The following is a 25,859-nucleotide window of genomic DNA, read 5'->3' on the forward strand; positions in this document are numbered from 1 at the left end:
CCTCACCACCACCACCCTTCCCCTCCTCCCCTCTCCCCTGCCTCCAACTGGAGTCAAAGGTGAGCTGGAATTCCCGAGGCCCCCTTTTGAATTTCCATCTCAGGTCAACTCTGAGCAGGCTTTCTCCTGGAAGAGCCAAGCAACAGAACTGACCACCGGGGTTCCAAGACCGGGCGTCAGAAAACGGACCCTGAACCTCTCCTCCTCACTCGACTCCCTGGATGGCTGGTGCTTCCCCCAACCCTTGTCCGCTGACCCCTCAAAAGAGGGAACAGACAAGCAGGTGATGAGGATGCTTGACTACCAGCAGCCCTGCGTATATACAGGGTGTTACTTTGTGGGATGCGGGAGCACAGCAGGCAGTTGACAGTCCGTTCCTGTTTTCGCTCCGATCGATCTCGGAGCCAGGGACAGCGGCCTCGCCCACCAGCTCGCCTCTCCCCCCAGGCCCTGGCACACGGAGCCCGCACACACACGAGCAGTGGGTGGGGCGGGGCCTCTCCCAGGGGCGGGGCCCCGGGGCCCCGTAGCCAGGGCGGCCCCGCCCCCTCCCTCTGCGCTCCCCGCGCTCTGGCGCCGCGGAGCTGTCCAGCCTCAGTGCCGGAGCCAGCCGCCTCCCGCGCGCACCGCGCCGCCTCCGAGCCTGGTCCCTGCGCCTCTCGCCCGCCCCGCGCCGGGCCCCGCCCCACCCCGCCCCGCCGCGGCCGGTCCACTGCTCCCGGCGGGAGGGAGCCGGCCAAGCGGCTGCCCGCCGGGGCTCTGAACGGCGCGGCGGGGCCGGGAGCCAAGGACCCGCCGAGGAGAGCGGCGGCCCCGGACGGCTGCCGGAGTGGCGGCCGCGCGTGGATGCGGCGGGAGCCGGAAGCCTCGAGCAGCCGGCGCCCTCTCTGCCCCCGGGCGCCCTATGGCTTGAAGGTAAGCGCCAGCAGGATGGAGCGACAGGCGGCCCAGGGCCGAGGCAGGTCGCAGGGAGAGGAAAAGGGAGCTCAAAGGGTGGCACGGCCGGGACCAGAAGTTTGTCCGGCTACTCCGGCGCAGTCTGCCCGGGACCGCCTCGCCTGCAGTGTGGGGCTCTCCACAGACCCTCCGTCGGGCCGTTTGCCTGGAGGGCGACAGGAACCCAGCGGCTACCATCCCCTCTCCCTCCGTCTCGGCATCCTTCGCACAGCCAGGTCGGGAATCCTCGCTCCAGGAACGAGCGGGCGGGGCTGGGGCAGCCTCCCCGCCGAGCTCTGAGAGCGAACCTCGCCGAGCCGCGGCTTCGCAGCGCGGCCGACTCCCGACGGTCTCGGAAGGGCACTTTTCGCCCGGCACTCGAGACTGGGACCCCAGGACACGCGGCCAGAGTTTCCGACCGCCCCAGAGAGAGAAAGGTTGCACTTGGCAACTATGCATTTGTGCGACCTGAGACTTCTCAGTTCCTAAGGACAGAAGCCAGGGATGGGGGAGAGGCTGGCTCTGGCTCTACTCTCTCACTCCCTAATGTATTAGCAGCTGTCCTTGGTCCTGAGTTTACCTTCTCCTTCGCCTTCTCTCCATTCGAGCTCCAGTTGAGGAGCGAGGCTGGGTTTTCAGACCCGTCTCGACCTGGGAATGGGAGTGATGGTGGGGGCAGAAGCGGAGGGTGGCTGTCCGACTCTAAAATGGATCAAGAGCCCCGGTATGGCCGTGTGCGGAGACAAGAAGCAGCTCTAAGCGCCAGGCAGAGCGTGTCCCCACATCCCAGTCTGCTGCACACAGCCTGTGAACGGTTCCTCTTGAAGAGCAGAGGTAAGAGGGTGCGTGTGCGTCTACAAAACAGGCTTCGCCATGGACACAAGTCACAGCACTGAAGCTCCGTAGGGAGCTTGCTGTCAGGCACAGGGAAGCTGTCTGAGCGAGTCACTGTTGTCCCAACAGGCACCCCACTACTTTTTGTGCCAGGGGCTCCTAAGATTGGTGAAGTGCGAAGCACTTTGTGGATCCCTCTCCAGTTCCTTCTGCAGATCTAACAATTTCCACATTTTGACCAGCTACAAACCTTTCAGGCTAATCTTTGCTCCTCCCTGGGAATTAGATGTTCAGGGATTCTCTCCCTCGTTCAGATATAAATACTCTGCTTATCCTCGATTCACTCTGCAGCATTAGGACCACTTGAAAAAGAATCATTCTTCTTGTCCCTCCTCACCACCCTCCCCCCCCCCCCCCCCCCCCCCCCCCCCCCCCCCGCTTCTGTTTGATGAGAGTGTACACAGAGAGAGGCCATGGTGAATGTGACCAATTGAAAGAGAATCAGTGAGCTGGTTTGCTGGCTCCCAATCCCTGCCTTTGACTTTTCTGTTTAGTGTTCAAAATTCCTGGTATATGTGATGGTGGGTGTGTGTGCATTTGATGCTGTCTCTGAAATCAGACATCTGACAGAGAAGACTCTTGAGAGGGTTAGAACTAGGGTCAAGTGAGGGCCGTGGTAGCCCCAGCCTTGGTCTCTTGAGGAATATTCTGAGTTCCTTCTGAGTTCAACCCCTGCACAGCCTGGGAATGAAATGCGCCTGGAAAATGGAGGGTTCTGACTCGTTGTAGAGGTCTGGGGCAGCATTTCTCTAAGGTTGTTTTTTGTTTTAATGTACTCCCTGCATCTGAATCATCTGGGAAGCTAGATAGAAATGCATCCTTTTGGTTTTTCCTGAAGAACTGCTGAATGAATCTCAAGCTGAGGCTCAGGAATGTATATTCTAACAATATTTCTGGGTGAATCATATGTACACTGGGTGAAAAAATCACCTCTCATAAAAGTTCTTTCTTCTTTGACTAGAGGGGGCATGGTTAACGTCTTTAATTGGCCCCACTTGCCTCCTGCAGTTCTACGTGCTAAATTCTTCAGGTTGGTACTATTGATGGAGGGAGGGACTATGCCCTTGATTCAATTCCTTTGCTGAAATAAAAGATGCAGCCCAATCTCCTCTCCCCCATGATCCTCCTAGTCTTTGCTTCTTGCTAAAACAGATTTTTGGCTTCCCTAATAATCACCAATGTGGCTCCAGTTTGACTTGTGTAAATACTAACTGTTCCCTTCTGGGGGCCAACCCAGTGTTCCCCTTACCCTCCCTTTCTGGGGGGAATTATTATCTTTTATTATGAATGTGCTGTGATCTGCTAACCCAACTGCTCCTGAAATGCCAAGGAGTGATTAGTTCAGCTTAGTAGCACGTCATGTTCCCCAAGGCTGGTAGACACTTGTGCCCCGCTGGTGGTGACATATTGACTGTATTGATTTGGTTCTTGTGCTCTCTAAGCTAGGAAGCTGGTAGGGGTGAATGAGGCCAGGCATGATGTTTGTGGGCTGGTCCATCTCCTGCTTCCACCTGCAAGATTGGATTATTTCTGTCTAGAACATGCAATGATGTAGGAGTATCTGAACTTGAGAAAAAACCTTCTGTTCCTCTTCCTATACCAGGGGAAATGAAGGGAGCACAGAGTCTCGTAAAAAATATGGCCTCATATACAACTGAGATTGACCTGCTGAAGCTCGACTTGTCTGAGGTCACTGTTCTCTGGGTAAACATATGTAAGGGGAAAGGCATGTCGACTGGGCCTGGAAAGAGGTGTCTCCATCTTCCCTGTAGGTGGAAGTTGCATTTTGGTGTTGAAGAAGAAGCATGGCTGTGAAGATAGCACGGGGGTGGGGGAGATAGAGGATGATGGGACTTCCTTGGGGCAACCCTGCCCCTTCCAGTGACTCATATTTTCTGACCTGCCGCCCGCCCCTCCCGTTTCTTCTTCCCTTGTGGCTTAATACCTATGAGACTCCAGCAGTGAAGGTGTTTTAGCACCCAGGAAGGGAGAGGACAATCACAGTTGAGGTTTTTTTTTTTTTTTTTTTTTTTTAGGAAGATTAGCCCTGAGCTAACTACTGCCAATTCTCCTCTTTTTACTGAGGGAGACTGGCCCTGAGCTAACATCCGTGCCCATCTTCCTCTACTTTATACATGGGACGCCTACCACAGCATGGCTTTTTGCCAAGCAGTACCATGTCCACACCCAGGATCCGAACCGGTGAACCCCGGGCCACCAAGAAGTGGAACGTGTGAACTTAACTGCTGCACAACCGGGCCGGCCCCCACAGTTGAGGTTTTATAACACCAAGACCCCAAGCCACGACTCCAGTATCTCCCAGCATCAGGTTGTACGTCACAGGTCACAATAACCTAAGATATGAGGTCCTGAAAATATCTTAGAATTGTTGCCCAATCAGTTGCAGTTCCCCTGGGACATAGTTACCAGGACTTTAGATCCTTCCATTATTTGGGCTCCTCAGAGGTCATCTTGAATGCCTCTGACCCTAAACAGGGTGGCTTTTCTTCTAGTCCGGAAACATGGTAATCTCTCTCCTGTTATTAAAGTCCTTCCAAAAGGGAGCCACATAAGCTTTCCAGTTCCGGGGCACCAAGATTGGACTTGGTAACTGCTTCTCCATCCGTCCAGGAGCTCTGCTTAGCAGGAGGGCATGCTGCATCTAGGAAATGCTTGGAAACTGCAGGCAGCAAGAAGGGCACAGCTGGGTCCAGCTTCTTAGCAGGCACCCTCCCCTGTATGTAGCATCTCACTTAGTTAACCCCAGCATCATATCCTCCCACCCCCCATAGGGCATCTTATGGCCCTGGGAGGACTCCAAGATTTGGCTTTGGGATTATATGCAGGTCCTCCAGCTCTCCAGGATACTAAATACAGGATACTCCGGAATACTAAGGATATGTGCAAGTTGCTTATTTACCAATTCTCGTTGGTAGACTGGTTGATATTATCTCCAGTCTATTAAATTACTCTAATAGTGTGGAATTCAATGTTAATATACCCCTGCCTCTCACCTGTCCCCATCACCAATGTAATTGAAATTTTCTTCCTTTTCTTTTTGTAACAACAGAATCATATTATCTAAATGCATCGGCTTGGAAAATAGCTTGATTATACTGTCAGTACATGTGGGTGGAGGAGTAAAACTACAAGATTCAGCCACTTGGTTTGCTCCTGTTTGGGTCCAGAGAAAGGAGAGAAACTTGCCCTTTTGGACTGCACAGTTTCCCTCTTCTTGTCCCTTTCACCTCAATCTGATAAATGGGTTAAATCAACACCCTTGGCAGCTGGGATGTCCCCTGGGAGGGTGCAGCCTCCCTCCTGGGAGGGAGCCATGGGAATGTTTCTCTGCAGAGGAGCAGAGGCCCTTGCTGCCTCCAGTGTACAAGGAGGAGTCAGAGATGACGCATTGGGGCCTGGGGACTCCCCCCTCCCCTGGATGCAAGAGGCTGTCCTGCTGCAGTATCCCAAACTGAGAGACCTGGAGGCTGCCAGGGCATCTGAGAAAGTGTGGGGCAGTGTATGGGGGTGGGAGCCAAGGAGAAGTAAACTCTTGGGGGCACTTGGAGGAGACTGATATTAACTATGCACGTATAAGGCATCAGCTTAGTGCAGTTTTGGCAATTTGTCGTAATCTGATGGCACTTGCAGGGATCTTCACGTTTTCCAGGAGGAGACAGGGGAGTTCTTTGCTGCCTGCAGTGATGGGGAGAGGAAGGAAAGAGGACCCTTGGCTTTCCCTGGAGCCCTCTGAGTGATGTCAGCCTGCTCCCAGACAGAGGCTGGTAAGTGAAGTCAGGCAGACTCAGCCTCCAGGGGCCCCCTCCATAGTCCCGCAGTCAGCCTGGGCAGACCTGCCTTCCAGAGCGCTGGAGCTCATCACAGAATGGCAGCCGCAGCCCCAAGGATACTCCCCTGCAGATGTCTGGGAGCCAAAGTGAGTCCTGGGGCCCATCTGTTCCTCACTGTCCTCCTTCAGAATGTGCCTGCCCTTCTTGTTTCCACCCCTGCCTTGTTGTTATTGTTTGGATTCTAAGTGGCCCAGCAGGGGAAAGGCATTAGAAATGAAATTATTTTTGTTAGACGCTGTATAATTGCCTCCTCTCCTTCCTGTTACCCCAGGCAGCAGCATCACTAGCAATTCCCCAGGAACCCGGTCTGGGAAAGTGTCTTATTCACAGGCTTTCTTAGAAGGACTGCTTTTGACAAGTGGCCCTGCTCACCAGTCCCTCCATCACTGATCTAATCATCATAACAGCCAACATTTATGTGCACTTGCTGTGTGCAGGGTACTGTGTTGAACACTTGACACGTGTTTTCCATTTCCACTCTTGATCCTGCAACAGCTTTACAAAATAGGCCCTGTTATCCTCATTTTACAGGAAGAGCATGAGCTTAGAGAGGTAAGTGGCTTGCACAAGGTCCCAGGGCTAATATGCAGGATTGGGATTTGAAGACAGGCTGTCTGATGCTAAAGCAATAGCTGTCTCTGACCTCTGTAAGTGACATATAGGATAAGAAAGGGAAGAGAATGAGGATAAGAAAGCCCTTTCTTTGATAAACTGAAGAGACAGTGACCTTTGCATGTGATACCAGAAAAGGAAGAGATAGCAGAGGGGTAAGAATGGATGAAATAACTTCTTGGGGTTCTCAAAGTTGAGGGCCATCTAAGAAGTTGTTCTGTACCTGAATCTGGGCCCCTCTGGATGGAAGGCACTGGGAATGAGCCTCAGCAAGTGATGGGAAGAGAGGGGAGGGAAGCAGGAGCAGAAGGGAGGCAGGCTCAACTAGACCTTCTAGTTGAGGGGAGGGTGGGAAAAGAGACAGACGGATGGAAGTGGTGGTTTTCCTGTAAAGCTAGTCTGAAACTGATAAGATCATCTCCTGTCTCACGTCTTTTTGTGGTGAACTGAACTGTCCAAAGGATGAAACCCAGACTTCTGCCAACGTTTTGGCCTTTGGTGTTGCTTTCTTATTACCACGAGATGAAAGCTTGTCACATCCCCAAGACTAAGCTTCTTGATTTTACAGAGAGGGGAGGGATGGGATGGCCTGGGATCCTGCACAGATGTGGGAGTAACTCATGGGAGCTGCCTTTAAGAGCTAACTGATCAGTGCTTTTCTCAGGGACAGAGGCAGTAGAGGCCTGGGTGTCCCTGGGCAGGGCACTTAACCTGAGCATCAGCTTCTTCAGGTACAAAATAAAGGAACAGTTTATGTGCTGTCTATCAGATTGGCATTCCTAAGATTCAACGACACTGAAGACTCGGCAGAAATGATTAGATAATGAAGTTCACCTTGTAATAACCTTGAAGACTCTAGCCTGTGTTGTTGAACCTCACCATGAATTTTATGAATGAGACTTGCCAGCAACTGGTCCCTTATTTAAACCCTTTAAAAACAATGTAGTATGGTAGTTAAGCCTGGGGGCTCTGGAGCTAGACTGCCAGAATTTGAATCCTGATTGTAATACTTGCTTGCTGTGTTACCTTAAGTGAGCTGATTAACCTCTATCATCTTGGGTTTCTCCTCTATTTGGATGTTAGCACCGACCTCATTGAGTTGTAGTGATTAATTAAGGCAATAGATATAAGACATTCGAAAGAGTCCCTGGCAAAAGTAAGCACTCCACAAATGTTGACTATAATGATTATTATTGTTTTTAATAAGAAACTTGAGGGGGAACATTTTCAACTACTTTTGCACCTACTCCGCATCTGAGTTTAGATCGCTGAAATTAAGCACATTACTGAAACGTTCACAGAATTCCAGCTTACATTTCTTTCTTACGCTCTCCGCTTTTCTGCACCACAATTCTTTGGCATTCACCTGTCAGAAGCTCTTAGTCATCTTGAGCGAGAGGGGTTCGAGTTGCCTGTCATCCCTTTGAAATAGATTCAGCTGAACTCCCGTCTTACCACACAAAAGCCTGGAAGAGGCGTCCATCTTCATGGTGATGGCTTTGCACAGCCTTATTTTTCTTCCTGGCTTCCTGGGTCATTCATCTGCTTCCTCGTGATTGAAGCCATCTTGAGTGGCATTGTCACATGGTGTGGCGCACTCTGGCACAGGCCACTTTTTATTAAAAAGGAAAAATAGGGAGAATATAGTGGTGAACAAGAGGATTTTCTTTCCTCTCTCCGGGTTGAGAGGGCCAAAGAACCTTACGCTGAGAAGATCCCCAAAGCTGCGAGAAGTACATGCTCTCCATATTTTGGGGTCATTAATGGTAAGAGCAAATACCACCCATATTTTGGATGAAGTATGGTCCCGCCTGCGAAAGGAGGATGGAACACAATAGCTTCTGGCCCTAGGAATCTACAATCCTCAAAGCTACTCTCTCTCTTTAGCTTTTTTTTCCTTTTTTTTTTTTTGTCTTTTGCTGAGGAAGATTCGCCCTGAACTAACATCTGTGCCAGTCTTCCTCTGTTTTGTATGTGGTTGCCACCACAACATGGCCACTGATGAGTGGTGTAGGTCCACACCAAGGAGCCAAACCCAGGCCGCTGAAGCAGAGTATGCTGAACTTAACCACTAGGCCACAGGGCCAGCCCATCTCTTTGGCTTTTTCTTTTTCTATGAATCTTTCCTTGGGGAGGACTCTTTCCTAACTGATGCATCTCCTTCTGACTAATTAAGAAGGCTTACTGTTTAGCGAAGGTAAGAAACTTTTGAGAGCATGGCAGGTGTTCCATTGCTTGGTCATCTTCCTCAGGTCACGTGGTCATTCGTTTCTTGGACTTTGAGATCCCTCAGCTCTTCCATTCATTTTTGGCAGGGTGAATAAGAGAAGTGTATTAATAAGCAGAAACTAGTGTCCAGGGTCCCAAGCAGAAGATGTCAGGCCCCAAAGTGGATCTGTGTTTCCATATACACCTTAGCTTGAACAATGTGTATAGCAGAAGGCCTGAGATTGCTCTGGAAGACTAATGGCATAAAGTCTGCCCTTTGTCCAGGCTTCTCTGGCAAGCTAGAGGGAGGTAGTAGGAGATGATGACTGTTTTTCATAGATCCATGCTGCCCTCCACACGTTCTGGATCCTTCCTTATTTACATTCTGTGGTAGCCAGCCTCCAAGATGGTCCTCAATATTCCCTGCATCCTGGTGTTCGTGTTCTTATGTAATCTCCTCCTACGTTAAATAGGGCAGACCTGTGTACCAATGGAATAATGCCTAAATGACAGATTGTGACTTCTGAGGATAGGTCCTAAAATGTCTTGTGGCTTTCACCTCATTCTTTCTTGGATCACTCATTCTGGGAAAAGCCAGCTACTATACCATCAGGACACTCAGGCAGCCACATGAAAAGGTCTGCAAGTGAATGAAGCATCTTGGAAGCAGGTCTTCCTGCCCCACACAGCCTTCATTTCAGGTCTTGAACCATGAGGCCTTGTGAAGGGGACCAGACTCCAACCTGAGGGCAGCAAGAAGCCATTTTGAAAGGTTTTGAGTCAATCGACTTGATTTGCATTTTAAAAAATCACAGAGGCTGCCTGGTGAGAGAACTGATAATAGAGAAGCAAGACTAAAAGACTAATTAGGAGAGTTTTCAGCTGTTCAGGATGCTGGAGGCCTGGACTAAGGAGGAGCAGTGGATATAGAAAGACATGAGTGATTTGGAAAGTTATTTAAAATTCAGCAAAGCTTGGTGATTGATGGGCTATGGAGGATGAGGGGAAAGGAGAAGCCAAGGATAGTTTAAGGATAATGAAGCAAGGGAACTTAGGATATTGGTGAAATGTCTGAATATTGGGCCAGAATCTGAGCCAGGTAGAAAGGAAAGTGAAGATATGTGGTGGATTTTAGGGGGGACTGAGAATCAGTGGACCGATGGTGTTGATGAGGTCAGAGAAATGGTACACTTGGAGTGAGTGAGTGATTGACCTGCGATACAGAGGCAACTGTGGTCACAGGGTGGGATAACTGAATTTCTGATTCAGAGAGGAGCAGTCCTGGGTGATGACAAGGACCAGAATGCAATCATGGGACTAGGTGATTGAAGTGGAGAGTGTACCTGGAGATGGGAGGGTCAAGGAGTTGAAAGGCCAAGGTGCTGGAAGCTGATTTCACCTAAGTCAATAGCAGGACTTGGGCTGGAGTGGAAGACAGTGAGCTAGGTGCCAATGGCTTCAGTGAAGGAGGGGACGTGACTAGTAATCTATGGATGACTGTGACAGAGAAGCATAGAGGGTCATACATGGGTGACATGCACCTCAAAAGAACAGGGTCGTTACAAGCGGGTAGACATGGGGATGTAAGGATGAGAGACTCCTGCAAGGGCTGCAGAGGAAGTGGTGCCCTCAGTTGAGGCTTTGAGGGGAGGAGCCTGTTACTGCGGCGAAGTTCAGCCTCCATTCCAGATCTCATCACACTGTCTTCCCTTCTTCTCCCTCACCAGCTCATGAGCTCACTAGATCACATGCCTCTCCTTATCTAAAGGGAATGGAAGAGAGAGGGGAGAAGAAAGGAGAAAAGAGAATGTGACAAGTGGGTATAAAGATGTGGATGAGAGGGATGCAGGGAGTGGAGGTCATAAGGAAGAAGAAAGAACATGGGTCTGTTGACATTTGTTGTTCCTCTGCACTCACTGAACCATATACAACCTCTGAATATGTTGCTTTCTTTGCCTGAATTCTCCAGCCCTTGAGCTTAAATGCTAACTTATAGTCAAGATTTAAAAGTGAGCATGGACATCATCTCTTCCAGGGAACCTTCCCTGATTTTCCTCCTACACTGTCCTGCCAGCCTGGACTAGGGACCCTTCCTCTATATTTCCATAGTGTGAAGTGTAGGATTCATCACAATGTGTTGTAATTGCCTGTTTACTGGTCTATTTCTCCACTAAGATGGTAAATCTGTTGAAGGCACAAATGGAGTCCTTACCTCTCCAGACCTAGGTACCAGCCCATTGTGCTGTCCATGGCAGAACTGTGATTGAGGCTTCCCTCCAACCCCAACACACGCATATACACATATTCACGCAAAAATAAGACAGGGGGGCATATTGTCTTTTGCTCATCCTTGAAATCTCCCATATGATTAAGATAGGCTAGAAAGTTCCTCCAGCAAGTGATTTAGACTGGAGAGATCCCAGCATGTCAAGGCTGTAAAGAGCCGTAGGACCTAGACTAACTTTTCATGCATGGATGAGGAAATTATGCCCAGAGAGGTAAATGATGCATCCAGAGTCTCATGGTTGCTTAGCAGCAGATAGGACCCAGACCTGGGGCCTGCCAGTGACCCAGACCATTTCCTACCACACCAAACCAGTGCCCCGTGCTGTGCCCAATAGCCAGAGATGGTGTTTGCCATACTGCTTGGCCTTAAGTAGCCTCATCAAAAGTTTCCTCAATTTACCCAGCTCCAAAAATCATCCCCTTGTCCTTTCTTCCCATTTCTAGGTCCAAAATTTCTGACTTAGTGGCCCTTATTACTCAGCTCTACTCTATGGCCTGGGAAATACAGATAAGTGAAATGTAAATTAGGGCCACGTTAGTACTCATACATTTTGAGGGGCTCACAGCTTTGAGTAATGGGGCCTCAGAAGCATCAACATCCCATTTTCTCACAGAGAAGCAGATTGTAGGCAAGTTGGTGCTCAGTGTATCAAGTGAAATGCAAAAGCCCTTTGTTGTATTATTGTCACTGATAATAACCTAAGGGGCACTGATTGCTCTTTTGTCATCAGTCGGATCTTTAGGAGTAGGCAGCAAGGAGGGGACAGGAGAAGAGGTAGTTTCCATGCCCTACACCCAGCACATGCTTCGCGAATACTAGGCTGTCAACATATAATTGTTGCATGAATGAATGAACAAATGAATGAATGAATGAATACTGTCCTCTTGCAGAGCAGGCTGAGATTTGCTCAAAACCTGATACATTACAGGCTAAAGGAACTGGATTCCACCGTCCTAAAGGAACAGGATAAAAGCCGGGCGACCAGCCGGGAGAAACCAAATGTCCACTGCCTTCCTTTCTAAGCACTTTTGTTTGGCTCCTAAATGTGGTAGGAGAAGCACACGGAGCAGGGTGGCTGCAAATCCTTGGGTTCCCTGAGCCTGGGGCATCAAGAAGGTCTCCAGAGGGAGAAGGGAAGGTGGGCAGACCTCTGCAGAGTTCATGGCCATGTGCCTTAAACATTTAGGGTCAAGTGAGCTTGGGAAATGCATTAATTCCCTGGGTTGCTATAATAAAGTACCACAAACCGAGTGGCTGAAAACAACAGAAACTTATTCTCTCACAGCTGTGGAGGCGGGAAGCCTGAAATCAAGATGCCAGTAGAGCTGCCTCCTTTGGAAGGCTCTAGGCCCTTCCTCGCCTCTTCCAGCTTCTCATGCTGCTGGGGTTCCTCGGCTTGTGGCAGCATGACTCCAAGCTCTGCCTCCATCGTCACATCATCTTTGTTTCCCTGCATCTCCCTGTCTCTTTTCCTCTTCTTCTAAGGAAACCAGCCGCTGGATTTAGGGCCCACCTTAATTCAATATGATCGCATCTCAATCTTAGCTAATTACATTTGCAAAGACCCTATTTCCAAGTAAGGCCATGTTCTGAGCTTCTGAGCGGGCATGAATTTGAGGGGAACACTGTTCAACCCACCACAGGGAGCTTCCTGCCTCTCTGGCCCCTGGTTCCCTGCAGACATCTTTTGCCTCTTGCAGGGCAGGACCATTCCCCTCCCAGGCACCTATTCTTGGAACAGCTGCACACACATCCAGTTGAAGCCTCATCTCCTGAGTTAGAAGGCAAATAAGGACAAGAAAGAAAGCAATTAGTAGAGCTAGGTGTTCAGGATTAAAGGGGATTCACTGACCTGCTGGCACAGTGGTTAGTAAGAGGAAAAGTGAGGAAGGTTTGGAACAAGACAGGACGCTTAGGCTCAGGCCCAGTGAGCGTGGTGGCTGGGTATGAATAGAAAGTGCGGACAATTGGAAGGAACTCAGGGATTTGAAGTTGTTGACTCAATATTTGTCCCACAGCGTGTATTAAATGCCTCCTATGTGCCAGGTCCTCAGTCTAATGCTCTCATTTCACAGATGAGAACAGTGAGGCTCCAGCAGGCCAAGTGAATTATCCAAGGTCTCCTGGGGGTGGAATCAAGATCAAAATCCAAGTCTTCCAACTTGGTACCTCACGCAAAGCAATGCTCTTCTCTCATATGCTCCAATCTGCCATGGGGATCCTCGATCTCCATTGGGGAATTGTATTAATAGTAACAATCCTGCCTCTGGACAGGGCTTGACCATGCACAGAGTGTGTCCTCAGAAGTCAATTTCCTACTGGTCCCGGTTGTGGTGGGGGCGGGGGCAACAGTGAGGAGGGCTTCCTGACACCTGCCCCTGAGTTCAGCTTTGCTGGGGGCAGGGGAAGGGTGTGGGATCTCCCAATAAAGGAGAAGAGCTGGGACCTCAAAGACAGAGGCCAATAGGGACTGGTTCTGCACCATAAACCATACACACCAAGGGGATCCCATCATTGTGTTTGCCAGGCGGCCAGTCCTCAAGGACATGGGAAATGCTGATGGTGTTGGAGAGCCCTCTGGGTCCTTGGGCATGGATAACATGCCTGCAAATAAGGAACCCGCAGCCTTGCAGATTGACCTTCCTGCAGTCCTGCGTTAGCAGCCAGCATGGCGACATTTGGAGGTGCCTATAGTATGTCCCAGTGGGGCTTGGCCATCAGAGCCTACCTTTCTGGGCTTTCCAATCTGGATGCTGGTCTGTAATGACCTGGTCCATAGGAGATGCTCAGGAATTATGTGTTAAATGACTTGAGTGAGCCCAGAGAGAAAAGTGAATCCCCTCCCTGTGGTAGGTGAGGCAGGGTGTCAGGGAAGGAGGTGCGGAGGATTTCCAAGGAGCTGCTCTCAGCCCAGCTTTGGGACTTGAGGCCTTAGAGGATCAATCTGGGGCTGGGATTGGAGTCTGCATCAGCTCCCTGAGCACCCAGAATGCCAGACACTCCTAGCTTCTCTGGCTTTCATCTTTATCCTGGAGCAGTTACCTGCCCTCCGCAACATCTCCCTGCTCTGTATCCATGGTAATGTCATAGCCCCAGGAGTCCATGGTCCTGGAAGAGGTGAGAGAGGAAAAGGGCAAGGACAGGAGCACACGTGGCCAGCAGTGTCCATGTGCCTCTTCTGAGCAGCTCCAACAGGCCATGGAGGGTGCCCCACCAAAGGCTGGCAGCAAGAAGCGGCTGGGCCAAGGGCCTTTGGAGAGTCTTTGGTCCAGAAAAAGAGCAGCAGGGGGAGTCTCTGTCCCCGGGGGGATTTGGAGGCTGGCAGCTTGGGACTCTCCTTCAGTGGGAATCACAGACAATCTAGCTTGAGGCAGAACTCAGGTTCTCTGTGGCCCAGGGAAAGCCCGCTAGCTGGGTGTCTCCACAGTCCTCTCCTCCCCATCCTGCCCCATCCCTGTTTTACCAGGCAGTGGACCTCTCTCTTCCCACTTAAGTATCTGCCTGTGGCAGCTCACAAGCTCTGTGGGGCTGAGGATAGCCTGTCAGCGGCGTGGGCGACACCCGGGCCAGCTGGGTGAGCGCAGGGTCCTCAGCAAACAGTGCTGGCTGCTTCGGCCCTGGGAACCAGATGAACTGTAATAATGGTCAAAATGAGCAACTTGTCTAAAGACAGTAGATTTGGTGCTGCCTCTAAGCATAGCCTCTGAGTTTCAGTCCCCCAGACACAGAGACCCAGGAAAACCTAACAGAATGGACAGAAAAGCAAAGAAAGAAAAGCCAGAGCCGAAATTCAGTATATTTCTGCCAGACCACGGCACTGCCCCTTGCAGCCCGCTGCCCAGTTTCTTGGAGATTTGGCAATCTGCTAATTTGCTGGGACTTCTTTCTATGCAAACTAGACCCCCGTGGACCTTTATAGGGATCTAGAGAGTCAGGAGTCTTGAGTTCTAGTCTCAGTTCGGTCACTCTGTTACAGAAAAGATTCTTCTGTCATTTGTTAAAACAATAAGGAAGACTTCATTCTGGGCTATTGTGATAGGTGTCAAGACTATTGCAATAGGGGAGAGAGATCCGCATCAACTCCAAATATACAAAGATGACTGGCGATTTATAACCAATGAGCAAAATGAGGGGGTCGCTGGATGGACGATTATCAAGAGGATGGAAAGTTACCAAAGGTGGGGGACTCTTGCTGAAGGCAGGCCAGGCAATCAGGTATCAAGAGTGAGGGATTCTCTCTGACTTATTAGGATTCTTGCTAACACTGGGCTAGGCAGGTCCAGGACAAGGTCCAAGGATGAAGTCTGGTCAAAAAGAGGGCTCACAGGAGCCTGACTAAAGTGTGGCCAACCCAAATCGGGGGGTCTAGGGATATTTCACCTCTCTCATCCTTCGATTCATTTTTCTCAAATGATGGGATTGGATTGGGTGAGGTCCCTTCCCATGGGAACAAACTATGACCACCAATAGCTGCTCTAACTGTCCCTGTTTTCACCCAGAGCTGCATTTGAGAGTCATGAACATTACTTTAAAACACATCTACTATTTAGGTGTTAATTTTACAATCAGATGCTTTCTTACCTACAGTAGTATTCAATTTTACCAAGTGAATAATATTTACCACTTTAAAATACTGACTATACTATGTGCCTAATACACATTGCCTTTAATCCTTGTGACTACCATAAAAGATAGGAAGTATTATTTCCATTTTACAGATGAGGAGACTGAAGATCAGAGATATTAAGTAAATGTACTTAAAGCCACACAGGTGGTAAGAACCAAAGCCGGTATTTGAGCCCAGGTCTGGCTGGTACAACTGCCCCCACGCTCCCTGAGCCACATGAAGTTCTCCCATATGTTGAGTCTGTCTCCTTCACTTTCACGGCAGGACGTGCCACAGTGTATGATAGTGACTTGCCTCTTTCTCTCCCCCTCCTTCTGCCCCCTCCCTGTACCCAGCATGTGAGGTCAATTAGGGCATCTTCCTGTCCTTGATGTTTAGTATACAGCAGACCCTGCACATTTGTGGAGTGAATGTATGAATGAAGGAGTGCGTACATGTATTCCAAAAATTTGGAACTTGGGGACCTTACAGACTGCTTTTATAAAGAGAGAGAGAGTTTGCAGTGCTATGCACAATAATGGGCATTCAATAAATGCCGATCCATATGCCCATGTGCACACACACACACACACACACACATGCACACACACAACCAGTGCTGGTTTGTGGTGCTATACACACAGCACAGGTTGGGATGGACAAGCGCCTTTTTTTTCCAGGTCACAATTGATACGTGTTGTTTCAAAAAAGTGTGCTCATCTTGGCTGACACATTTGGAGGCAGCAGCAAACCTGGCCCCTGTGGCCTCTCCATCCAAACTCAGGAGGGCGGTGTTTCCGCATTAGCAGACATCGAGAGAGCAGTAAACACAGCACTTTCCTCGTCTTTTCCTGGTGATGTTTGTAGGTCTACACCTGGCATTCTGTGTCACCTGTGTGGGCCAGAGATCACACATGCAGGAAGGAGAGTCAAGGCACAGAACAAGTAGATTGATGAGAGAAGTGTTTATCAAAACGTAACCCCTGGAAAATCATTTTATAATTAAAAAATAACACTGTGGGTGTATTACAAGGGTATGTGTGTTTATGTATAAAAATTGCTAAATACTCAGGTTTAACGCTATTTAGCCAGCTGAGCTATGATGGCCTCAGGTGGTTGTTTTTCTAATTACAGGTCTTGGCTGTGTCACCAGCTAGCTAGGAGCCCCGAGGAGACTTAGAAAGTCTTTTTCTGCCCTTTAAATCCCTTTTAGAAGGTCTTGCCCACCCCCGGGGCCTAAGAGGGTGCAGGGCTTCCATGCCCGTCCCCACCCCAGGCTGGTCCTGGCCTGCCTGCCCCACGCCCAGCGGGCAGCCCTGGGAACCAGAGGCTGCTGTTCGGTTCAGCTTCCAGGGCTGGGGCAGTAATTGGCTCTGGCTCTAACGAGCAGGACCAAGGTGACAAAGCCCATCAGCTGCTTGGAACTGCTACCTGCAGAGGGACCAGGACCAGCATCAAACCAGCAGCCTGGAGAGCTGACACTCAGACAGCACATAATTTCCAAATTAGATATTTCTGAGGCCTGGCTTTTACGGTGCAGACAGAGCTCAAAGGCAGCTCTGGCAGAAGCTGCAGAAAGCAGACAAATGGAAATGGTACATGGAAAGTGATTTCATTCATAATCAACAGGGCCCTGGGCTTCCCTTTACCTCTTTTTCATGAAAATGCAAATAGAGCTTTTGTTTCAGGGAAGTCCACTGCCGTGGTCCTGGTTCTGGGGGCAATGGCGATGGTGGGGGATTCCAGCTGCATCTTGGGGACCAAATTGTGGAAACCTCGAAGGAGGGGCAGGACGTGGAGCCGGTGAGCCAGGGCCCGCTAAGAGTAAGTTCGATTGCATTCTTTCATCTGGATGAAAACAGAAGTGCTATCAACCCTGTAGGTTAATCCTCAACTTCCCTGCCTAGAAAAATATAGGAACATCCAGTCCACCAAGAAATGCTGTACAAGAGAATAGGGTCATTGTTTTTGCTGCTGAGAACTCCCCTTCTTTCTGTCTGATGTAGCTTTCTATGATCAAGTGAAAGAATATTCATTGACTAAAGCAACACACTATACTAGGCATATATCCTTTAATCGCCCAGACTCCTGGAAGAGATGCCATCTCCATTTTATGGGTGTGGCCACTGAGCCTCACGGAGGTGGAGTGACTGGTTCAAGGCCCACAGCTCCCCGTGTGCTCATCTGCCTCTCCTACTCATACATAAGCTTTAAGGAGAAGGAGTATGTTATCCTTCTATCACCCTGTATGGCCTAGCAAAGTGCTTTTCACAAAGTAGGCACACATACATATTTGTTAAATAAAATAAATGCATTCATTTTTTAAATTATTACAAAGCGACTTAGCCCTGTCTTAATTAGCTACGGAGACTTGTGCAACTTACCCATGTTTTGTGGGCCTTAGTTTCCTCATGGGAGACTCTTAGATGATGGTCACCTCCAGAGCTGGTTGAACCATCTAAGGTCAGCCTCCTGGCCCAGTGGCTCCTATGGAGATGGCTGCTTCTCAGATGATGCACACAAAGGCCCACAGTGAGCCCTGTGGTTTATTCATTCTTTTTGCGGGGGGGAGGTGGAGAGGGAGAGGCAAATTCTATTTGGAACGACCATTAATTTCTTTTTCTTTTCCTTTTTTAGTGTGGTAAAGAATAGATAACATAAAATTTACCATCTTAACCATTTTTAAGTGTTCGGTTCAGTAGTGTTAAATATATTCACATTGTTGTATAACACATCTCCAGAACTTTCTTGTTTTGCAACATGGAAACTCTATATCCATTAAACACTAATCACCCATTTCCTCCTCCCTCCAGCCCCAGCAACCACCGTTGTACTTTCTGTTTCTGAGTTTGGCTGCTTTAGATACCTCATATAAGTGAATCATATGGTATTTGTCTTTTTGTGACTGGTTTATTTCATTTAGCGTAATGTCTTCAAGGTTCATCCACGTTGTAGCATGTGGGAGAATTTCCTGCCTTTTCAAGGCTGAATAGTATTCCACTGTATGTGTACACCACATTTTGTTTACCCATCCATCCATTGATGGACACTTGGCTTGCTTCTACCTCTTGGCTATCGTGAATGATGAGACTGTGAACATGAGTGTACAAATATCTCCTGGAGATCTGCTTTCAATTCTCTTGGATGGATACCCGGAAGTAGGATTGCTGGATCATACGGTAGTTCTATTTTTAATTTTTTGAGGAACCTCTATACTGTTTTACGTAGTAGTTCCACCCTTTTACATTCCCACCAGCAGAGCACAAGGGTTCTAATTTGTCCAAATTAGATAATAACAATGTTTATTTTTTGTTTTTTAAGTCGTGGCCATCCTAATGGCGTGAGGTGAAATTTCAGTGTGGCTTTGACTTGCATTTCTCTAATGACTAGTGATGTTGAGCATCTTTTCATAGGTTCATTCATTCTTGGTGGAGCTGAAGAAGGAGCCCCAAAGTGGATGATAAAGAGGCAGATATCATGGGGTTCCCACAGACCTTGGCCTGGGTCCAAGGGCCCTGAGTTTTACAAGGAGGTTGAGTAGATGGTGAAACTTTCCTGCTCTCCCCTTCAGCCAGGACGAGGTACAGAGGATGCACTAATTTGATCAAGCCTCTTAGGGCCTGATAGGAGGAGGGGACAGTCATAAGTTACAGAGGAAAAAGCCAGGGCTTTGGAGTGAGACAAGTTCAAATCCTAAGTCTGCTTTATGGTCTGTGTGACCTGGAACAAATTGCTTAACATCTCTGAAACCTAATTTCCTCATTCGTAAAATAGATTATTGTGAGAGATCCATACTACTATGTGCTGGTAAATATTTTAACAGCCAGCTCTCCAAGAAAAAATAATGCTCTGATTTATAGCATTTGCTGATTTCATTGTGTAAATACCTAGACTGGCTAATCAGGCTGCCAACTCGACGTTGTTGAACGCGGGGTTGGGAAGAGAGATCTGCACAGCCAGTCCCGCTCCTCACTGGTCCATACGTAAAATGCCTTTCCTAGTGTTTGGGATGTGTCATGTTTTCTCTTAATATTAGTCCCCTTCCTCTCCTCCCCCAACCAAAGGGACTCTGGGTGACCTAGCTAGTAAGAAAGGTTGCTCAATTCTCCATATTTATTCAACAAGTATATATTGAACTTCTATGTATACAAAACCCAGTCCTAGAAGCAGAGTATAGGGGCATGGAAGAACAGGGAGGGGATTTTTTTTAAGCATGTGACCCCGTCTTGCTTTCAGAGACGCCACTGTGGTTAGGTGGCCCCCTCACGTGCTGTCATCTCTAAATGTAATATGCTTATCACCTTTGTACCTGTCTCTCCCACTGAGTTGTGATCTCCTGGAAGACAATGACTGTTCCTTGCTTGTTTTGGTATCGACATTGCCTAGCACTTTGAAGGTATCCATAAATATTTGTTAAATGATTTCATAAGCTTGAAATCTACCTGAGGATACAAAACTAACACATCTGAAATATTCAGAGCACAATATGTCAATCATAATTACAAAACTTCTCATTTGATAAGAATCCAACTGCTTCAAGCATTTTCTGCTAACACAGTTAACATTCACCGAGTGCTTATGGTATGCCAGGCATCAAAATAATTACTTAACACATTATCTCATTTAATCTTTGCAACAACCCAGTGGAGTAGGTGCTGTTGTTAGCATCATCTCCATTTCATATCAGAGCAAATCGAGCAACAGCAGCTAAGTAGATTTCCCAAAGTTAATCATTGCTGATACTGTGTGTATAGAGCATGTAAACCTACGATTTGATCCTTCCTGCCCCATCAAGTAGATAAAAGTGTTGTTATTCTCATTTTATAGGAGAGAAAACTGGCTTCGAGAGGGAGAGAGAGATTAAGTGACTTGCCCAAAGTCACACAGCAAGCGGGATGCAGAGCCAGGATTAAGACCCAGGCCTTCTCATTCCTAATACAGTAACTGGCATGTAAAGTACGGTGTGAGGTACCACAGATAACAAAGGCTTGTTCAGAGAAGGCAGCATGACTGGGACGTCAAGTGGGCAGGGAGGTCTTCCAGAAGATGTGCGGCTTGAGTTGGACCCTGAGGAGCTAGGGGTTGACCTGGACCCACAGATGTCATCCCTGTGTCCTCCAACACACACATGCACACACACACACACACCAATGGCCCTGCCCCGGATCCCCAACGTGGAAAGCAAGGGATAACTTTTACACAAACTTCCCCCGTCTCATGGAGCCCACAGGAAAAGCACTCGGCAGCTGCTGCGGCTTCTCCTATGCGTTCATTTGTTAAGTTATTTACACAAAGGATCCACCAGCCCCTAGGCAGCCCGGACAGCACTGGCCTTTCTTATGGTCTTCATCTCTGACTCCAGAGAGGTTGTCATTCTTGGGAAGTACTTGCCTCCCACGTATAATCTAGAGCCAGGCCCCTCTCCCTTTGAGGCAGCAGTGCGATCACAGTGGCTGAGCCCGAAACCGTGAGTCACCGTTAGAGGAGGAAGTGTGTAGGTTGTCCTCCGGCCAGGCTGGGTGTGAGCTGAGTGCACTGGGCTGGTGGGGAGCCCGATGAGGGAAGAAATGAGACGGTGGAGTTCGCTCAGCCTCTTGACCCATCCCCAGCTGAATTTTCCTTTGAGTGTTTCTTTTTTGAGTCATGTAAGCTGTTAAAGTAGTAATTTTCAAAAGGTTAAAAACATATTTCTCAAACAGTTACATGTCAAAGACTTATTTAACTCATTAATGAGGGAACTAGTGAGATGACAAAACTAGGTTCCAAAGAGAATGTGAGAAATATATCTTTCTCAGTGGAGGAAAGGAAGAAAGCTGGAATATGATTGTTCAATTAGGAATGAAACTCATTCATGTCTTAGAGGGCAAGAAAATCCTAAAGTCTGGGATTATCTTCTCTACTGGATGGAAGTCATTCACATATTATCAATTTTCTCCCTGTTAACATCTATCTTATAGGCTTGGGCCCCTTTTGGACAATAAACAGTAAATAGACAAAGTACACCCCCTAGAGAGTCGGAGGAGCCTTAGGTGGCCTTTTGGCCTTATTTCCAGGTTTTGGAGACATTTTCTTAACAGCTCAAAGGAATCCAGCTCGTCCTATGCTATGGGGGATGCTGCCAGTTGCTGAGGATGTCTGGTCCAATTATGCATTCTGGAACTGAGGAAAGAACCACAGGATGGACTTGGGGACCCACTGGACCCATTGTGAGAAGGACCAAGCTAAAAACCCCGTTGATCACCGGGCCTCCACAAGCCCGTGCTAGGCCTGGTAGACCATAGTATCGTTTCGGGTTTCCTGGGATTAGTGTCACTTCACAGCCAGTGTCCAGTTACCCCTGAAAAGTCAGATTATTTCCTTTTCTCCAGCGGACAGTCACCCTGGTAGAAGGCTGTAGGTCCCTTTGGGGAAAGCTGGAAGAAAGATTAATAGTGTAAATTTTTGGCAGAGTAGCAAGGTTCCTCCTCAAGGGGACCTGGACACCCCTTCATTCAAGGCTTTCTGGGTCTGTAATTTGGCTCAAATCTGGGAATTGATTAAGGGGTTATGAGTCTCTGTTTTGGTGATTCAAGTTAGACTTCTGTTGCCTTGACCTAGAAGAACTCTTCCGCTTATACAGGTCAGGTAAGAATTTAGTAGCTGCCCTTCTATTTCTCTTCTGAGGACACCGTGATCAACTACCTGATGCCGTAGGTTTCTGTGAGTCAGCCTACTCGGATTGCTGCTTTGAGTGTGCCATCCATTAGGGCCTGCAGACCATGTGGGGTTTGGAGAAAGAGCCTGTGAGAAAGAGTGTTGAGATGTGAGTTCTGATCCTGTCTTTGCTATTAACCAGTTGAGTGACCTTGAGTAAACTAATACGCCTCTTTGGGCCTGCTTCCCCAACTCTTAAAGAAGGAATAATAACCCTGCCCTGCTTGGTCAGAGGGCTGTTGTGAGGCCTCTAGAAAATACAATGATGTTTTTAAACTGTGGCTCTTTGCTAAGCTTGGGTGTTTTAGATGGCGTGAGTGAAGGATGCAAGGTGGGTCTGACCCATCAAAGAGCTTTGGCTCAAATGGTGTGATGAATTAGTTGCCAGCACTTTAAAATAGGGATTTCAAATACAAGTCCAGATTTCCATCTTCTTTTAAAGCACTGGAAACTGGCATATTCTCATACGGCAACAGTGGTCTGAGGGTCCTCCTTGAAGTGTGATGTGCTCTCTCCAGTTTACCAGCGCCCACCCACTACTTCATTCCTGACCATTGTGTTTACTGAGGGGGCCTGCAGGGGTCAAGGGCCATGCTAGATGCTGGGATGCGTCCATACAGACTGTGAACGATTAACTGTGCAGTGTGACAAGTGCAACCAGCAGGGCTGGGGCCAGTCTGAGCCTCCGCCCCCAGATTCCTTCCTGGGCCTTCAGCCATCCTGCTCTGACTTTGGGGTGATTTTTTACTTCCCTTGTAGTCTCTCTGGCCCCAGTTCTTGGAAGACCCATCTGGCTTGTGTGAGTATCTTCACTTGCCAGATAGTAAGGCTAGTTCTGCTCTTTCTTCACCTATTACTCCAGTTTACAATTTTTTTTTTTTGAGGAAGATTAGCCCTGAGCTAACATCTGCTGCCAATCCTCCTCTTTTTGCTGAGGAAGACTGGCCTTGAGCTCACATCCATGCCCATCTTCCTCTACTTTTTATGTGGGTTGCCTACCACAGCATGGCTTGCCACGCAGTGCCATGTCCACACCCGGGATCCGAACTGGCAAACCCTGGGCCACCGAGAAGCGGAACATGCCCACTTAACTGCTACGCCACCAGGCCGGCCCCCTCCAGTTTACAATCTTGACCTAAACTTCCAGTAGTGCCCCCCTGGCAGGCACCATCTCGGTGGAGACAGTTCCACATTGCTCTGTCACTCTGCTAGCACAGCATTTATTCATCCAGTCAATTTTACTGAGCCCCTACGGTGGGTGTGTGCTCAGGGGGAGAAGCCTCGTGCTTTTCAAAACCCAGCATGCTTTTCAAAACCCACTGTGATCTGTGCCTGTTGGAAGGACACCTGCAGTTCACAGCTCATTTGCATAGCACAGGTGCTTGCCATGCCTAAACCTAATGAACGGTAAGCCCTTCCTGTCTTACGTGACCACCTTCCCAGGGCATCTCAGGTTCCCTCATTCCCCAGGGATCTAGAATGTCCTCATCTTTATAATGAAATGAGTTATGAAGTCATCTTGTCTGAGCCTCACCTATCAAACTCGCTGGGAGTGCAGAGGGAAGAGGTGCTGCCGGGCTCTGGAGTCAGGGAAGGGCTCTGTCGGAGGTGAGTTTTGCCCCATGAAGGGTCTGTAGGATTTGGACAGCTGGGAATGGAGGCAGGTGGAGAAATGGCGACATTCAAAGTTGAGGGGATGGGGAGGGTGAGGCAAATTGAAGAGGCAGGAAAAGCACGGAATTGATCAGCTCCTGCTGGAGTGTAGCCTTTCTCCAGGAGAGCGGCAGGGTTCACGGAGGAAGGTCGGAGGTAGAGAGCAAAGCGTCCAGACTGTATCCTTCAGGGAAGTGAGCACGGTGATGACATGAGCCCAAGGCCATGGCTTTGGGATGTGGACTTAGGAGCATGCGCAGAATGGTCCGGAAGTGAGGATAAAGGTAATCGTGGAGGAGGCACTCCCGAGTTCCAGCTTCCCGCAACTCCTCCCATTTCCTCCATCCAGGCCCTGGGCCTGTGGCCACGTGTGACACAGCTCCTCTGGAGGTGGCCAGGGAGGGCTACCCTGCTCCTTGTCCACCCTCCTCACCTCAGGAGGCCCCAGGTGAAGTCTGAGTGCAGGCCTCTCCGGAAAGCGAGACCCGGCTTGAGGACGGCAGAGGGCAGTCTGCTTTCCCTGGCCCCTGGGTGAGGACAGGCAGCAACACCAGACCCCTCTGGTTCTGTCTTCCCCCTGTTGCTTCGGTGTTGGGGCCGAGACTGAGAGAGGCGATTAATGCTACTGCCAAGGGATCACCACATTGCGATTACTGAGACACCAGCTCCTCCAGCGGGGAAAATATTGTGGCAGCAACCCCTGGGCTTATTAGAGTAGGGAGCAGCTCTGAGAGCGACAGGACTGCCTGTGTTTCCGGGAATAGCAGGGGAGTTCCCCCAGAGTTTGGGGTGTGTTTTCCAGCTGCAGCTCATCGGGGCTGGGGTGGGGTGCTATAAACACAGTCAGTGGCCTGTTGCCTCTGAGGCTGGGCCATCCCCGGTTGAGCCTAGATTCCCTCCCATTGCTCTGGGCTTCCCTCGGGGCTTGGTTGCTCTCCTGGCCTCTGGACCAGAGATCTCATGAAGATTTGGAAAGAGTGTCAGAAGATGTCTCAGCCTTCCTGTCTCGAAGCTCATTATCCCTGGTGACTCAGCCACTGCTGATGATGACTTCCCAGCCTGAAGGTCCTTGGAACATGTTCTTTCTTGCTAGGCCCCACCCCTAGAGACCCTTCAGGATCCTTTTATGGGGTCTTACCCTCACCACAACCACAGACATCTGCGTTAATAGGCAGTAAACACGGCAGACAATTGACCCAGACTAACAGGGGAGGACGTCCTGGACACTCTAAGCACCGTCCTTCCTCCACCGGCCCCTCAGCACGGGCAGGCCTGGAGATCCCGTCATGGCAGGGTGGGAGGACAAAGCCTTGGTGGTCCTCTAGTGCAGTCACACGCATTTGTTCAAAAAGGAAACGGAGGCCCAGAGGAGGGAAGTGACTCGCTTGAGGTCCCGCAGCTGGAAATGAAGGGCAGAGCTGGGCCAGACGTTGGGGGCCGACCGCTGGCCAGAGCTCTTTTCCCACACATCCCTAACTCCTGTGTCTGTCGGTCTATCTAGTCTTGTGTGCACATTCAGCACATAAGGGTTCTGCTCATACACGAGGCGAACGGTGACTTTGCTGGCTGGCTGGCTCGCGTGCTCTGTGAGTGCGGAACAAGCCACACATTCTTTTCTCTTTTTTTTTTCAGAGGGTGGCACGGAAGCATTAAACAGTGGCAAAGTTTTCTCTCTCTTATTCTCACAGCCACTTCCATCCACCCATACCAGGTATTCTGTGCAACAGGGATGTGCCAGAAATCACAAATTCAACAGGAAACCCGAGGGAGCAGGACAGGAGAGGTGCAGGAGTGGGAGAGGATTTTATGATTTTAAAAAACAGCATCACGGAGCGTGTGCAATTGCCAGTGCAGTGATGGGGTGAGGGTAGGGGGGGACAGACACGGGTACAACGGAACAGAACGCGGCCATGCAGGGCAGGGGGGTCTCCCGACCTCACCCCACCAGCCTCTCTCAGTGCAGGCCCAGGGTGTGCAGGGGCTGCTGTCTTTGGAGGCTGGAGCAGAGTGCGGACAGGTTTGGACTTCTGAGGGCTGCAATATGCTGCCAGATCCATTCCCGAGTGATCCGAGGGCTTCCCCACGGCTCTGCATTTGCTCCGCGTTTACACACACTCTT

The 25,859-nt window shown here is 49.3% G+C and overlaps 1 protein-coding gene across 5 annotated transcripts in view; it reads left to right on the plus strand.

Annotated features, from left to right (window-relative positions):
- The first annotated feature begins 564 nt into the window (after window positions 1–564).
- The window catches only part of DRD2 (dopamine receptor D2), a 61,651-nt gene continuing 36,356 nt past the window's right edge, over window positions 565–25,859 (plus strand). Inside the window, exons 1-2 of one of the 5 annotated variants that reach the window (XM_070490268.1) lie at window positions 565–915; window positions 5,482–5,615. The gene's annotated coding sequence lies outside the window, so the exon portion shown is untranslated. Of the gene's footprint in view, window positions 916–1,152; window positions 1,771–5,481; window positions 5,616–25,859 lie in introns of those variants that run through there. The other 4 variants (XM_070490269.1, XM_070490271.1, XM_044753331.2 and 1 more) reach the window with 4 other exon arrangements.

This window comes from Equus asinus, chromosome 20, assembly GCF_041296235.1.
Source record: "Equus asinus isolate D_3611 breed Donkey chromosome 20, EquAss-T2T_v2, whole genome shotgun sequence".
Classification (NCBI taxonomy): Eukaryota; Metazoa; Chordata; class Mammalia; order Perissodactyla; family Equidae; genus Equus; species Equus asinus.